Here is a 16,161-nt window from a genome sequence, read left to right on the forward strand (position 1 = left end):
TTGTTTGCGGCAGCGGACAGCGGGAGGGGAAAACGCCATTGGAGCCGACTGGTATTGAGTCGACGGCTGCCGAAGAAGAACGCCCTGAACGCATGCGTGGAAGTGCATCGCTCCTCGGACGGGGAGCGCCTCAATGTCCAGGGGAGCTTCTTGGAGCCACGTGGAGTCGTCGGTGACGAAAACGAGCGTGCCAAGATAGATCTCGCGGCCCTTAGTGGCAATCCGCCGCCGGAAACCATGATGATGGTGATCGGAAAAACTTGCAACTTCACCAATAAGTCGCTAAGACACCTGCCCCACGGTGGGCGCCAACTGTCGTGGTTCTAAGCCTGACAGTAGAAAGGGGGGTAGGTATGGAGAGGCAAGATCTTAGCTATGGTAAAGATGTACACACGAGATTTACGAGTTCAGGCCCTTCTCTGAGGAAGTAATAGCCCTACGTCTCGGTGCCCGGAGGCGGTCGATTGGATTATGTGTGTTGTATTACAAAGAGTGCCAACCCTTGTGCCAGAGGAGGGGGGTGGCTTATATAGAGTGCGCCAGGATCCCGGCCCGCCTCCATTACAAGGGAACTAATGTACATAAAGTAAGGGGCGTTACTGGTAACGCCAACATTAAGTACTCTTAATGCCCATGAAGACTAAGGAGTGAATATCTGGCCGTTACACGTTCTACCGACTCCTGGTATTTGACATTGTCGAGTGGTTCCCATATGGTAGAGTGAAGGTAAAGGATTCCAGGTCGAGTGATTGCATCGTCGAGTGGATTCTTGGTCTTCTCATCTTCTGGGGTATTGACCTTGGGTAGGGTGTGTGGGTCAGGCCTATGACCCTACCCCAGGTCTGTATCCTCATCAAAATCCTAATCTCGAAATACGTCAACTCAACAAGTACCTTTGGGGACACCTGTAGAGCACCTTTATAATCACCCAGTTATGTTGTCATGTTTGGTTGCACACAAAGTGTTCCGCCGGTAAGTGGGAGTTACATAATCTCATAGTCATAGGAACATGTATAAGTCATGAAGAAAGCAATAGCAACATACTAAACGATCAAGTGCTAAGCTAACGGAATGGGTCAAGTCAATCACATCATTCTCCTAATGATGTGATCCCGTTAATCAAATGACAACTCATGTCTATGGCTAGGAAACACAACCATCTTTGATCAACGAGCTACTCAAGTAGAGGCATACTAGTGACACTATGTTTGTCTATGTATTCACACATGTATTATGTTTCCGGTTTATACAATTCTAGCATGAATAATAAACATTTATCATGAAATAAGTAAATAAATAATAACTTTATTATTGCCTCTAGGGCATATTTCCTTCACTTTCATTGTCACAAAGCAATGGAACATGTTTCATATAGATCCCATAATCTTTAAGAGTTTGGGTCATCCAAAGTAATTGAGCACAACATGAACCGGCGGCAATGTATTCACTTCGGCGGTAGATAAGGATACCGAGTTTTGTTTCTTGGAAGAGCAAGACACAAGAGATCTACCAAGAAATTGACAAGTACCCGAAGTGGACTTTCTATCAACCTTGTCACCGACATAGTCCGAGTCGGAGTAGCCAAAAAGATCAAAAGAAGACCTCTTAGGATACCAAATGCCAAAGTTTGGTGTATGAATTAAGTATCTCACTATCCTTTTCACGGCCTTAAGATGACATTCTTTAGGGGTCGCTTGATATCGTGCACACATGCACAAACTTAGCATAATATCGAGACGGGAGGCGCATAGATATAACAATGAACCAATCATGGAGCGGTAAACCTTTTGGTCAACCGGTTCGCCATCCTTGGTCAAGTCAAGATGTCCACTAGTAGGCATGGGTGTATTCATACCTTTGCATTCTTGCATGTTTAACTTCTTGAATAAGTCCTTGGTGTACTTTGTTTCAGAGACAAAGGTACCCTCCTTAGTTTGCTTGATTTGCAAACCAAGAAAGAACTTGAGTTCGCTCATCATAGACATCTCAAACTTCTCCGACATTAGCTTTCCAAACTTTTCACTAAAATGAGGGTTAGTCGAACCAAATAAGATATCATCAACATAAATTTGGCACACAAATAACTCTCCGGTAACCCTTTTAGTAAAAAGAGTAGAATCAATCTTTCCAATGTCAAAGCCCTTTTCAATAAGGAACTTGTTCAAGCATTTATACCATACTCTAGGAGCTTGTTTAAGACCATAAAGAGCTTTGTGGAGTTTGTAAACATGAGTAGGTTTTTTAGGACTAACAAAGCTGGGAGGTTATTTAACATAAACTTCCTCCTCAATTTCGGCATTTAGAAAAGCACTTTTGATGTCCATTTGGTACAAGGTAATATCATGATGATTTGCATAGGCAAGTAAGATGAGAATGGACTCAAGTCTAGCAACGGGGGCATATGTCTCACCATAGTCCATACCTTCGACTTGTGTGTAGCCTTGGGCGACGAGACGTGCTTTGTTGAAAATGACTTATCCATCTTCGTCTTGCTTGTTGCGAAACACCCATTTGGTACCGATGATGTTGTGATTGTTGTCGGGCTTCTCAACCAACGTCCAAACTTGGTTCCTTTCAAAATTGTGTAGCTCTTCATGCATCGCGTTTATCCAATCCGGATCTTCTAGAGCTTCTTCAACCTTCATAGGTTCAATACTAGAGATAAATGAGTATTTTCACAAAGTTAGCTAGGCGTGTTTTAGAGCGTGTGATTCTCCTGGTTTGAATATCATCAAAGATTTGCTCTACGGGATGATCTCTAGAAACTCTTGCTCTAACTCGTGAGAGCTTTTCTTTGGGTCGGGGTGGAGCATCTTCTTCATCATCTTGTTCTTCCTCTTGGCCTTCTTCGTTGTTGACGTTGTCGTTCTCTTGTGGAGGTGGAGAAGGAGGTTGATGAGGTTCATCTTGGTGTACTTCCTCGTTTTCTCCATCTTGGCGTGTCCCGCTTGTGGATGCCTTCGTGTCAACTCTTGGTTCACCTTGTCGTGAGGTAGAAGCTTCCACTTGGACGGACGAGGTACTCTCCTTCACCTCCGTTGGATGAATCTTGCCAATATGCAAGTCTTGGATTGCTTTCGAAGGGTCTTTGTCACCTACATCAATTGGCAATTTCTCTACTTGCGAGCCGTTAGATTCATCAAACTTCACATCTACTATCTCTTCAACCTTTCGGGTGAAATTGTTATAGACACGGTATGTGTGAGAGTTTGAGCCATAACCAAGTAGGAAACCCTCATGAGATTTAGGAGAAAATTGAGAATGACGATGCTTATCAAGAATGTAGCACTTTGAGCCGAAAACTCAAAAGTATCCAACTTGGGGTTTGTTACCGGTGAGAAGCTCGTATGCCGTCTTGCCGAGTAGCTTGTGAAGATATAGACAATTCGTTGCATGACAAGCTATCTCAACCGCTTTCGCCCAAAAGTGTTTTGGCATCTTGTAATCATCAAGCATCGTTCTTGCCATCTCAATAAGAGTCCAGTTCTTCCTCTCAACAACTCCATTTTGTTGAGGCGTGTACGTAGCCACGAACTCGTGTGAAATCCCTTCTTCATCAAGAAAGGTATCCACATTTGTGTTCTTGAACTCCGTTCCGTTGTCGCTGCGAACCTTCTTGATCTTCGCTTCAAATTGATTTTGGGCCTTCCTAGCGAAGTTTTTGAAGATCTTTTGTACCTACGATTTGTCATGATGAAAGAACACCCACGTGAATCTGGAAAAATCATCAACAATGACTAAACCGAACGAGTTACCACCGAGACTCTTGTAGGCATTGGGACCAAAAAGATACATGTGAAGTAGCTCAAGTGGTCTTCTCGTGGTCATGATGTTCTTCACAGGATGACTTCCTCCGACTTGTTTTTCTGCCTGGCAAGCACTGAAAAGTATGTCCTTGTCAAATACAACATCTTTAATTCCAAGGATATGATTACCTTTAATCAGCTTATCAAGATTTCTCATACCCACATGACCTAACCTTCTATGCCATAACCAACCTCTATAAGATTTAGCAATTAAGCAAGTCTTAGGTTGATCTCTCTTAGTGAAGTCAACAATATATAGATCACCTCTACGTATGCCGGTAAAGACCATTTTATGATTGTCTCTTCGAAACACTTGGCAATCTACTTCAGTAAATAGGACATTGAAACCGAAATTGGCTAGTCTAGATACAGAGAGTAAATTATAGCCAAGAGATTCAATGAGCATGACATTTTGTATGGAGCTATCATGTGAGATGGCCACTGATGGAGTCATGTACCTAGGGTAGGGTCACAGACCTGGTCTAAGTACCCTGCCCAAGGACACCCTTAGAAGAGATCACCTTCCAGTCGACCTACGAGGGACTCACTCGACTAGCTTGAAGGACTCGACCACGAAGACTCACTCGACCATCAGAAGGTCAAGAGGCACTCTGCACTGCAACGGTCTGTAATTAAGTAGACTTTATGATAGTAAAGACACTTTATGTGGGGCGTTACCAGTAACGCCCCAGACTTAATGTACCTTAAACCCTTCATTACATGGGTTGGCTGGGGTCCTGGCGCACTCTATATAAGCCACCCCCCTCCACAGGCAGAAGGGTTCGGCACCCTGTAATCCATATACACATAATCCACTCGACCGCCTCCGGGCTCCGAGATGTAGGGCTTTTACTTCCTCCGAGAAGGGCCTGAACTCGTACATCTCTTGTGCTTACAACCTCTCCATAGCTAGGACCTCGCCCTCTCCATACCTACCCCCCACTCTACTGTCAGACTTAGATCCACGACAGTTGGCGCCCACCGTGGGGCGGGTGTTTTAGCGATTTTGTGGAGAAGTTGCGATTCTTTCGAGTACTTTCATCATGGTAGCTGCTGGAGTTTTGGTCGAGGGTCGAGAGATTCGTCTCGGTGCTCTCACCTTCATCGCCGACGACTCCGCCTGGCTCCAGGAGGCTCCACTCGACGTCGATGCGCTCCCCGTCCGCGGTGCGACGCATTTTCGCGTATGTGTCCGCGGCGTTCTGCTGCGGCAACCGTCGACCCCATATCGGTCGACTCCCCTATCGACCACCCTCCCGGTCTCCCGCCAGCGCAAGCGCTCGGGTCGGTCGAGGCTTCAGCGGTGGGTGAGACACGCGGTGGCTCGCCAGACGGCCACCACCCAAGTTGCGGCAATCGAGCCCGACGAATCTCTCTACGGCCTGTTCGATCTGTCGACTGGCTCCGTAGAGACTGCATCCGAATGCGATAGCAGTGATCCAGCGGCGGAAATCTTGATGGTCGACGGGCCTCGCAGCCCCCCTGGCTTCGCCCGTGATGGTGGGGCAGGCGACGGAGGCGACCCCGCACGAGACCACGAAGAGTACCAGCCCGAGCCACTCGACTCTCTGCAAAGAGAGGAACTTCGCCGCAGGAACATGGATGCCCTGCATACTCCCATCGCAGGAGAAACCCCCGAGGCTCGCGCCTTGGAGGAGGCACGTTTGGCTAATTTGGCCGAACGCGCTCGCCTGGAGAATCTTCAGCGAGCACTCGACGAGCGCGCGCGGCAACGAGTTCCCGACACCAGTCGACGTCAACTCTTCCCGCCGACTCAGGTATATCAAACCCCAATCCAGAATTTAGCAGCTGCGACCCGTATTGCAGAGTCCATCCAGCCCTCTCAGTCGGAAGCTGGCAGAGGCTTGATGCAGATCAGGGATCTGCTCCGGGCAGCAGGAGATCAGAATTCAGCCGTGTCGCAGTCGCGCAACAGAATTCACAGTCGATCCGTCGCTGCGAATACGGTTCAGTCGGCTCACAGTCCCAGATCGCCTCCGCGGCGTGAGAGGCGCGAGAATCGGCGAGACCAATATGGAGACCGACACGACCGAGATGATAGGCGTCGAGTGCCCACTTCCCCTCCGAGGGGTGGGTCTTACGCTCCTCGGCAGCAAGATGACAGACGTCAGCTCAGTGCGGGGCGAAGAGTTCCAGTCGACCCCAGGGAACCAGGCTTCGACGCGCGATCCATTATCGTGCAAGGCTTGGTCGACCGGAACAGAGCCCATCGAGGTGGACTCGACAGAGATGCGCCCACGAGCAGTCGAGTGCACGTTTCTGGTCCGAAATGTTTCAGCAGAGCTATCAGAGCCGCAGTGATTCCTCCCAATTTCAGGTTGGCAACAGGAGTCAGCAAGTTCACCGGTGAGTCTAAGCCTGAAACTTGGCTTGAGGACTACCGAGTGGCAGTTCAGATTGGTGGTGGGAATGACGAGGTGGCCATGAAGCATTTGCCCCTCATGTTGGAAGGTTCTGCCAGAGCGTGGTTGAATCAGTTACCTCCTAGCAGTATTTACACTTGGGAAGATCTGTCCCGAGTGTTTGTTAGAATGTTTGAAGGAACTTGCAAGCGACCGGCTGGATTGACGGAGCTGCAAGTCTGCGTGCAGAAGACCAATGAGACCCTCAGGGAGTATATTCAGAGATGGATCACTTTGCACCATACTGTGGAGAATGTGTCTGATCATCAGGCAGTCTGCGCCTTCAAGGATGGTGTCAAGAACAGAGAATTGAGTTTGAAATTTGGTCGAACCGGAGACATGACCTTGAGTCGGATGATGGAAATTGCTACCAAGTACGCCAACGGTGAAGAAGAAGACCGACTCCGAAGCGGCAAGCACAAGCCGAGCCAGTCGGAGAAGGGAAACACCAGTCGGAAACAGAAGCGGAAGGCTGAACCGGCAGCTCCTGGAGAGGCTCTGGCCGTGGCTCATGGAAAGTTTAAAGGGAAACCAAAAGGATCCTGGAACCCTAAGAAGGTAAAGGATAAAGAAGGGAACGACGTGATGGATATGCCGTGTCATATCCACACGAAGAAAGACGAAGAGGGGAATATCATTTACCCAAAGCATACCACTCGCCAATGTCGACTCCTGATCCAGCAGTTTCAAGGAAAACAGTCTAAAGACAAGGAAAAGGAGTCGGACAAGGCCGAAGACAAGGAGGACAGTGAGGAAGGATATCCGCATGTCAACTCCACTCTGATGATCTTTGCAGATGTGGAAAGCAAGAGTCGATTGAAAGTCATTAACCGCGAGGTGAACATGGTTACCCCAGCAAAAGCAAATTATCTGAGATGGTCCCAAACACCCATCACATTCGACCAATCTGATCACCCGACTCATATTGCCACCCCTGGGAGGCAAGCTCTGGTGGTCGATCCAGTTGTCGAAGGCACTCGACTGACAAAAGTGCTGATGGACGGTGGTAGCGGGCTGAATTTGTTGTATGCAGACACACTGAAAGGAATGGGCATTCCGATGTCCCGACTGAGCACCAGTAACATGAGCTTTCATGGAGTTATACCAGGGAAGAAAGCCGAGTCACTCGGCCAAATAGCTCTGGACGTGGTGTTTGGTGATTCGAAACATTTTCGCAAAGAGAAGTTGACGTTTGAGGTCGTGGATTTTCAGAGTGCATATCATGCCATTTTGGGGAGACCAGCTTATGCACGGTTCATGGCTCGACCATGTTACGTGTACCTCAAATTGAAGATGCCCGGCCCCAAAGGAGTGATCACTGTCACCGGTGATCGGAAAAAGGCAGAAGAGTGCTTTCAGAAGGGCTCAAAGATTGCTGATTCCCAGGTGACAGCGGTCGAGTTTGAAGAATACAAGCAAAACGCAGATCCGAGTGATTTGCTGCGATCCAAGAAACCCGCCACAGAATCTGCATTTCAGTCGTCCGGTGAGACGAAGCCTGTTCACATTCACCCGACCGACCCCGATGCAGCCCCGACCCACATCTCCACAACACTCGACCCGAAATAGGAAGAAGCGCTCATCCAGTTCCTCCGTGAGAACTGGGACATTTTTGCATGGAAGCCCGCTGACATGCCAGGTGTTCCCAGGGGACTGGCTGAGCATCGCCTAAGAGTCGACTCATCAGCAAAACCAGTCAAAGAGCATCTTCGGCGGTCCGCCGTCCAGAAGAGAAAAGCCATTGGTGAGGAAGTGGCTCGACTGTTGGCGGCAGGATTTATCCGAGAGATATACCACTCCGAGTGGCTCGCTAATGTCGTCATGGTTCCTAAGAAGGACAAATCGCTCCGAATGTGCATTGATTTCAAGCACATCAACCGGGCCTGCCCGAAAGATCATTTTCCCCTCCCTCGCATAGATCAAATTGTTGACTCGACCGCGGGATGTGAGAGATTGTCTTTTCTAGACGCCTACTCCGGGTACCACCAGATCCGTCTGTACGGACCCGACGAGGTAAAAACAGCTTTCATCACTCCATTCGGGTGCTTCTGCTATATCACCATGCCATTCGGCCTCAAGAATGCCGGAGCCACATTTATGCGAATGATTCAGAAGTGTCTACTCACTCAAATCAGTCGGAATGTGGAAGCGTATATGGATGATATCGTCGTCAAGTCACGAAAAGGTTCCGACCTGCTCGCTGACCTCGCCGAAACATTTGCCAACCTCAGAAGGTATGATATCAAGCTCAATCCATCAAAGTGCACATTCGGAGTTCCTGGTGGCAAGTTACTCGGTTTTCTCGTTTCCGAGCGAGGGATCGACGCTAATCCAGAAAAGATCGGCACTATTCTCCGAATGAAACGCCCTGTGCGAGTGCACGATGTCCAGAAGCTTACTGGATGCTTGGCCGCATTAAGTCGATTCATCTCACGACTCGGTGAAAAGGCATTGCCTCTTTACCGACTGATGAAGAAGGCAGACAAGTTCGAGTGGACTCCAGAAGCTGATGCAGCGTTTGCCGAGCTAAAAGCTCTGCTCTCCACCCAGCCGGTGCTTGCTGCTCCAATCAGCAAAGAGCCTCTGTTGCTTTATATCGCAGCCACAGGACAAGTCGTCAGTACTGTGCTTACGGTCGAGCGGGAAGAAGAAGGAAAAGCTTTCAAAGTTCAGCGCCCAGTGTATTATTTGTCTGAAGTCTTGACTCCATCCAAGCAGAGATATCCTCATTATCAGAAGCTTGTGTATGGAATATACATGACCACAAAGAAGGTTGCTCATTATTTCTCTGATCATTCCATCACAGTCGTCAGCGACGCTCCACTATCAGAGATTTTGCACAACAGAGATGCAACTGGTCGAGTGGCGAAATGGGCGATTGAACTTCTTCCCCTTGATATCAAGTTTGAGGCAAAGAAAGCCATTAAGTCCCAGGCAATAGCAGATTTCCTCGCCGAGTGGATTGAACAGCAGCAGCCGACTGAAGTTCACTCGGAGCATTGGACCATGTTTTTTGATGGCTCTAAGATGTTGAATGGTTCCGGTGCTGGGGTTGTCCTGGTTTCCCCCAGAGGAGATAAGCTCAGATATGTGCTCCAGATTCACTTTGATTCCTCCAACAATGAGGCAGAGTATGAGGCCCTCTTATACGGATTGCGCATGGCCATTTCACTCGGCGTCCGTCGCCTGATGGTCTATGGCGATTCAGATTTAGTGGTCAACCAAGTGATGAAGGAGTGGGACGTGAGAAGCCCAGCCATGACTGGATACTGCAGTGCAGTGAGGAAGCTGGAAAAGAAGTTCGAGGGGTTGGAGCTCCATCATATACCCCGACTGAAAAATCAAGCAGCTGATGATCTAGCAAAGATAGGTTCCAAGAGAGGAGCCATTCCGAGTGGTGTGTTCTTGGAGCATATACACACTCCGTCAGTCAAAGAAGATCCTTTCACCGAAGAAGCTCCACAGCCCAAGAGTGCCACAGATCCGACTGAGGTTGAAGTCCCAGCAGTGGTCGACTTGGTCATGGAGGTCTTGGTGGTCATTCCCGACTGGACAGTTCCGTATATCGCGTATATCCTGAGAAAAGAGCTTCCGGAGGATGAGGAAGAGGCTCGACAGATCGTCCGTCGATCTAAAGCCTTTACCGTAATCAAAGGACAGTTATATAGAGAAAGCGCGACTGGAGTTGGTCAGAAGTGCATAACACCAGACGAAGGTCGAATCATCCTTAATGATATTCACTCGGGGACCTGTGGTCATCATGCGTCCTCTCGGACCATCGTGGCCAAAGCATACCGAGCCGGATTTTACTGGCCAAAGGCGAATGAGATGGCAAAGGAAATAGTGGATAAGTGCGAGGGATGTCAGTTCTACTCGAATATGTCGCACAAGCCTGCATCAGCTCTGAAGACCATTCCACTCGTCTGGCCTTTCGCAGTATGGGGGTTGGACATGGTTGGTCCTTTGAGAACAGGTCGAAGTGGCTTCACGCACGTACTGGTGGCAGTCGACAAGTTCACCAAGTGGATTGAGGCTAAACCAATCAAGAACCTTGACGCCGGTACTGTTGTTAGCTTCATCAGGGAACTGATATTCAGATATGGAGTCCCGCACAGCATCATTACGGATAATGGGTCGAACTTTGACTCGGAGGAATTCAGGGATTTCTGCAACTCTCAAGGCACACGAGTCGACTACGCTTCAGTCGCCCATCCGCAGACGAATGGACAAGCAGAGCGAGCCAATGGCCTGATTCTCAAGGGATTGAAACCCCGACTGATGCGTGATCTCAAGCATGCAGCTGGAGCTTGGGTCGACGAACTTCCCTCGGTGCTTTGGGGACTGCGGACCACACCTAATCGGTCGACCGGAAGAACTCCATTCTTCTTGGTCTACGGAGCTGAAGCAGTCTTGCCGAGTGATCTTCTCCACAATGCTCCTCGAGTTGAGATCTACAACAAAGCAGAAGCTGAACAAGCGCGGTAGGACGCAGTCGACCTTTTAGAGGAAGAAAGGGAGATGGCTCTGATCCGATCGACCATCTACCAACAAGATTTGCGTCGTTTCCACGCCAGAAATGTGAGGGGTCGAGCCTTCCAGGAAGGAGATTTAGTTCTCCGAGTGGATCAGAAGAAACATCACAAGCTTGCTCCTTCTTGGGAAGGACCCTTCATCGTCACCAAAGTTCTCCACAATGGGGCGTACCGTCTTTACAACGTCAAACATAATATCGACGAGCCCCGAGCTTGGAACGCGGAACTACTCCGCCCATTTTACACTTAAGTTTATCACTCGGATGAGTTGCAATAAAGTACTCCTGTAGTTCATGGATTTCAAAATAATAGTGTCATAGTTCCTCCATAATTTTTGTCACTTTTTATTTTTTGTCCAATAAAATTTTCCCCTCAGTGGGTGACTTAGCTGCGAATCCGTTTCGCCTAAGTTTGTAAAAATCCTTACCGAGTGGTGAGCCAGACTCCCACTCGGAGGCTTAGCCGCGAATCCGTTTCACCTAAGTTTGTAAAAATCCTTACCGAGTGGTGAGCCAGACTCCCACTCGGAGGCTTAGCCGCGAATCCGTTTCGCCTAAGATTAAATAAAATCCTACCGAGTGGTGAGCCAGACTCCCACTCGGAGGCTTAGCCGCGAATCCGTTTCGCATAAGATTAAATAAAATCCTACCGAGTGGTAAGCCAGACTTCCACTCGGAGGCTTAGCTGCAGTCCAAGTACTCGCCTAAGTTATAAAAATCCTACCGAGTGGTAAGCCAGACTTCCACTCGGGGGCTTAGCTGCAGTCCAAGTACTCGCCTAAGTTATCAAAATCCTACCGAGTGGTAAGCCAGACTTCCACTCGGAGGCTTAGCTGCAGTCCAAGTACTCGCCTAAGTTATAAAAATCCTACCGAGTGGTAAGCCAGACTCTCACTCGGAGGCTTAGCTGCAGTCCAACTGCTCGCCTAAGATATAAAAAATCCTACCGAGTGGTAAGCCAGACTTCCACTCGGAGGCTTAGCTGCAGTCCAAGTACTCGCCTAAGTTATCAAAATCCTACCGAGTGGTAAGCCAGACTTCCACTCGGAGGCTTAGCTGCAGTCCAAGTACTCGCCTAAGTTATAAAAATCCTACCGAGTGGTAAGCCAGACTCTCACTCGGGGGCTTAGCTGCAGTCCAAGTGCTCGCCTAAGATATAAAAAATCCTACCGAGTGGTAAGCCAGACTTCCACTTGGAGGCTTAGCTGCAGTCCAAGTACTCGCCTAAGTTATAAAAATCCTACCGAGTGGTAAGCCAGACTCTCACTCGGGGGCTTAGCTGCAGTCCAAGTGCTCGCCTAAGATATAAAAAATCCTACCGAGTGAAGAGCAAACCTCTCACTCGGGGCTTAGCTGCAGCCCAGTGCTCGCCTAAGATATAAAAATCCTACCGAGTGAAGAGCAAACCTCTCACTCGGAGGCTTAGCTGCAGCCCAGTGCTCGCCTAAGATATAAAAATCCTACCGAGTGAAGAGCAAACCTCTCACTCGGGGGCTTAGCTGCAGTCCAAGTGCTCGCCTAAGATATAAAAAATCCTACCGAGTGAAGAGCAAACCTCTCACTCGGGGGCTTAGCTGCAGCCCAGTGCTCGCCTAAGATATAAAAATCCTACCGAGTGAAGAGCAAACCTCTCACTCGGGGCTTAGCTGCAGCCCAGTGCTCGCCTAAGATATAAAAATCCTACCGAGTGAAGAGCAAACCTCTCACTCGGGGGCTTAGCTGCAGCCAGTGCTCGCCTAAGATATAAAAATCCTACCGAGTGAAGAGCAAACCTCTCACTCGGGGGCTTAGCTGCAGCCCAGTGCTCGCCTAAGTGGATTAAGGAATAAGTCGACTGCAGTGAGCGTCTTGCTTTGAACCTGCAAAAGACATTTCAAGCCAAAAGCAATCATATTCAAACATCAAATTCAAGTTCGGAACGATACCTAAAGGAACCGAAAGTGCTCAGGCGCTAAGCCTGTTAAGGTTTATCGGTTACAACTCCACTCGGCATACCGAGGCAAATTTAAAGCGTCGAGCTTAAAAGAAGTTTTTTACTCCTCCTGTGGAGGGCTGGAAGGTGCAACAAACTCATCAAGATCAATTCCGTCTGCGATCCGAGTGGCAGCAGCAATGAAAGTTTCCATAAAGGACCTGAAGTCGTGTTTCTTGGTGTTGGCCACCCGGAGGGCCGCCAGCTTGTCTTCTCGCGCATCTTTGCAGTGGACTCGGGCCAGACACAGAGCAACATCTGCACCGCACCGAGCCGAGGACTTTTTCCACTCCTGCACTCGACCAGGGACCGTGTTCAAGCGAGCCATCAGCGACTCGAGGTCGTTCTGGAGTGTCTCCCTGGGCCAGAGCGTTGAGTCGATGCGAGATGTGGCGACCTTCAGCCTTGCAAGATAGTCCACGACAGCTGCAACACGGGACTCCAGTCGGAAAACATTCATGGCAACTTCGTCGTTCACCGGAGAATTGACAGGATCAAGGTTTGGTTCCAGCCGGCTAGTCTCTTCTTCAAAGTCTTGACAAAATTCTGCAAGGGCGATCACCGAGTCAAGGCAATGGTCGAATGGAAAAATCACAGTTGAAAATGATTGTTGAGCATAAAGGTTTACCTTCAAGCATAAGGAACAGCTTCTTGGCAAGACCACTCAGGAAGGCCTCCAGATCATTTTTCTTCTCAAGAGCAGCTTTCAGATTGGTATTTTCTTGTTCAAGCTTGGTGACTGAAGCTAACTTCTCGTCGGCAAGCTTGATCTTCTCAGCTAGTTCAAGGTCTTTTTTCTGTTGGGCCTCCTTCACCTTACCTGCAAGTTACAGCAAGATCAGATTTTGAAACAAGTAAAGGGAAAAAGCAGTCATCGAGATCTCACCAAACATACCTTTGGTCTCCTCCTTTGCCTTCGTCAGATTCTCCTGATCCAGCTTCAAATCCAGCTCGAGCTGAATGTGCTTGTTTTCCAGCTCAGTGTAGCGAGCCGCAAGGTCACAGGATCTCTGGGAAGAATCAATCGACTAAATGTCAAAGATAATTCACTTCCGAGTGGAACAGGAAAAATCATGCGTTTCTAAGACTACAGCCGAATACAAGCATTCGACCGTAGTCTCGGGGACTACACACACTGGGTGCACTCAGCGTGCCCCCACTAATCCTATTGAAGACAGAATCGACCAGTCGACATCAAAAAAAACAAGATGTATTCTTTAAGACTGTAATCGACTGCAAGCAGTCGACCACAGTCTCGGGGACTACACCCAGTGGGTGCACTCAGCGTGCCCCCACCGGTTTGCGAAATCCAGTCGCCATAGTCGAATGACGGAAAGACTGAACTTATAAAGCCTAAGGCTGACTGCCAGCAGTCGACCTTAGCCTTGGGGACTACACCCGGTGGGTGCACTCAGCGTGCCCCCACCGGTTTGCGAAATCCAGTCGCCATAGTCGAATGACGGAAAGACTGAACTTATAAAGCCTAAGGCCGACTGCCAGCAGTCGACCTTAGCCTTGGGGACTACACCCAGCGGGTGCACTCAGCGTGCCCCCGCTATCACGGAGTTTAAATCGACACACCCAGTGGGTGATTACTATAAATTCTGGAAAGAAAACAAGCGGTGGTCGACTGACCTGAACATTGCTTTGAAGGGCGGAACTGGCGTCGTAAGCTGCCTGGCTCGCATCCCGGATGGTCTTCAACTGCTCCATCATGATCCCTGCCTGGCGTATCGCCTCCTTCACGGCGCCAGCTTGGTCCTCTGGGACGTGGTGCGTCGTGAAGAGGGAGGGCTGCAGAGCACTCGTCAGTGGATCTGCGAAGGACACAGTGTGTCGAGTGGTGTTCTCCTCCTCCGCGACCAGAGTCTCAGGCACCGTCACATCCTGGGACACCCTGCCGGCAGACGCTTTCCTACTCCTTCTGGGCTTCAGCGGTTCCTCATCTTCATCATCATCAGGGAGAGTGATAACAACATTGGATGGATCTACAGAAGAGAATCAGAATTAGAGATCATGAGTCAGTCAACTAGAAACGGTGTTAAGAGTATAGTACCAGGTTTTGAGGTTGCTGCGTCCTCCATCTCATGGTCGTCAGCCCGGGCTGAGGTCTCAGAAGTAGCAGCACTGCAATTCCAAAGAGTCAGTCGACTAACTCCAGCGCCAACCAGAGATAATGTTCGCACAAAACAAGAAGACTCAAGCGGCATGATTACCCTGATATGGTGGGGATGGACACCTTCATCTTTGGCAGGAGCTTGGTCGGCTTTGACGGGGCCGCCCTGGGCTGCTTCGACGCCTTTTCAGTCGGCGCCGGAGAGGTGGTCCGAGGGCGCTTGGTCGACTATGTAACAGTCGCAACCCCCTTGCCACGTTCAGTCGCAGGGTCATGGACAAGTTTCGACCGCCTTTCCGAGCGCGGTGGTGCGACCTCCTCCTCCTCCTCCTCTTCCTCGTCCTCATCGTCATCATCACCATCATCATCATCATCATCATCATCCTCAGCGGCTTCCGAGTCCCACTCCTCCTCCTGACTCTCGCCCCCGCTCGCTTCTCCCTCCTTGGTCGAAGCCTGTGCTCCATTGGGCATCGAGTACAGCTCAGTGAGGGCCTGATAGACATCAAGACAAAGATCAGTCGACCGATCGGCAGAGAAAACAGAAATAAATGTGACGAGAATACAATGGGAAGTGGAGCAGACATACCTTGTTTGGATCACTGTGGGAGTCCAGTGGAGGAATCCTTCTGGCTCCGCGAGGGTTAACCTTGTTCCCAGTAACAGCGGCCATCCACCTTTCCAGAGTGGCATCGTCGACCGCTTCTGGATTGACCCGAGTCACATCCTCAGTCCCGCAGTACAACCACATGCAATGGCTCCGGAACTGAAGAGGCTGGATACGACGCCTAAGAAAAACCTCCAGGAGATCCATACCCGTCACTCCCTCCCGAACCAACTGAACTACACGCTCCATCAGCATCTTCACGTCAGCTTTCTCCTCCGGAATCACCTTCAGAGAGGAGGGCTTGTTCACTCGGCCCATGGTGAACTGAGGGAGTCCACTCGACTGCCCCGGCATCGACTGATCCTGGCAGTAGAACCAGGTCGACTGCCAGCCTCTAACTGACTCGGGAAATGTCATGGCTGGGAAGGTCCTCTTGTTCCTCACCTGGATCCCCAGACCCCCACACATTTGGACAACTCGGGTTTTTTCGTCGCCTGGGCTCGCCTTCTTCACGGTCTGAGAGCGACACGTGAATATGTGCTTGAACAAACCCCAATGCGGTCGACAACCCAGGAAACTCTCACACATGGACACAAACGCGGCAAGATAGGCGATAGAATTCGGGGTGAAGTGGTGGAGTTGCGCTCCAAAGAAGTTCAAGAAACCACGGAAGAAAATGCTCGGCGGCAAAGAAAATCCGCGGTCG

The sequence above is a fragment of the Triticum aestivum genome, chromosome 3B, assembly GCF_018294505.1.
Source record: "Triticum aestivum cultivar Chinese Spring chromosome 3B, IWGSC CS RefSeq v2.1, whole genome shotgun sequence".
NCBI lineage: Eukaryota > Viridiplantae > Streptophyta > Magnoliopsida > Poales > Poaceae > Triticum > Triticum aestivum.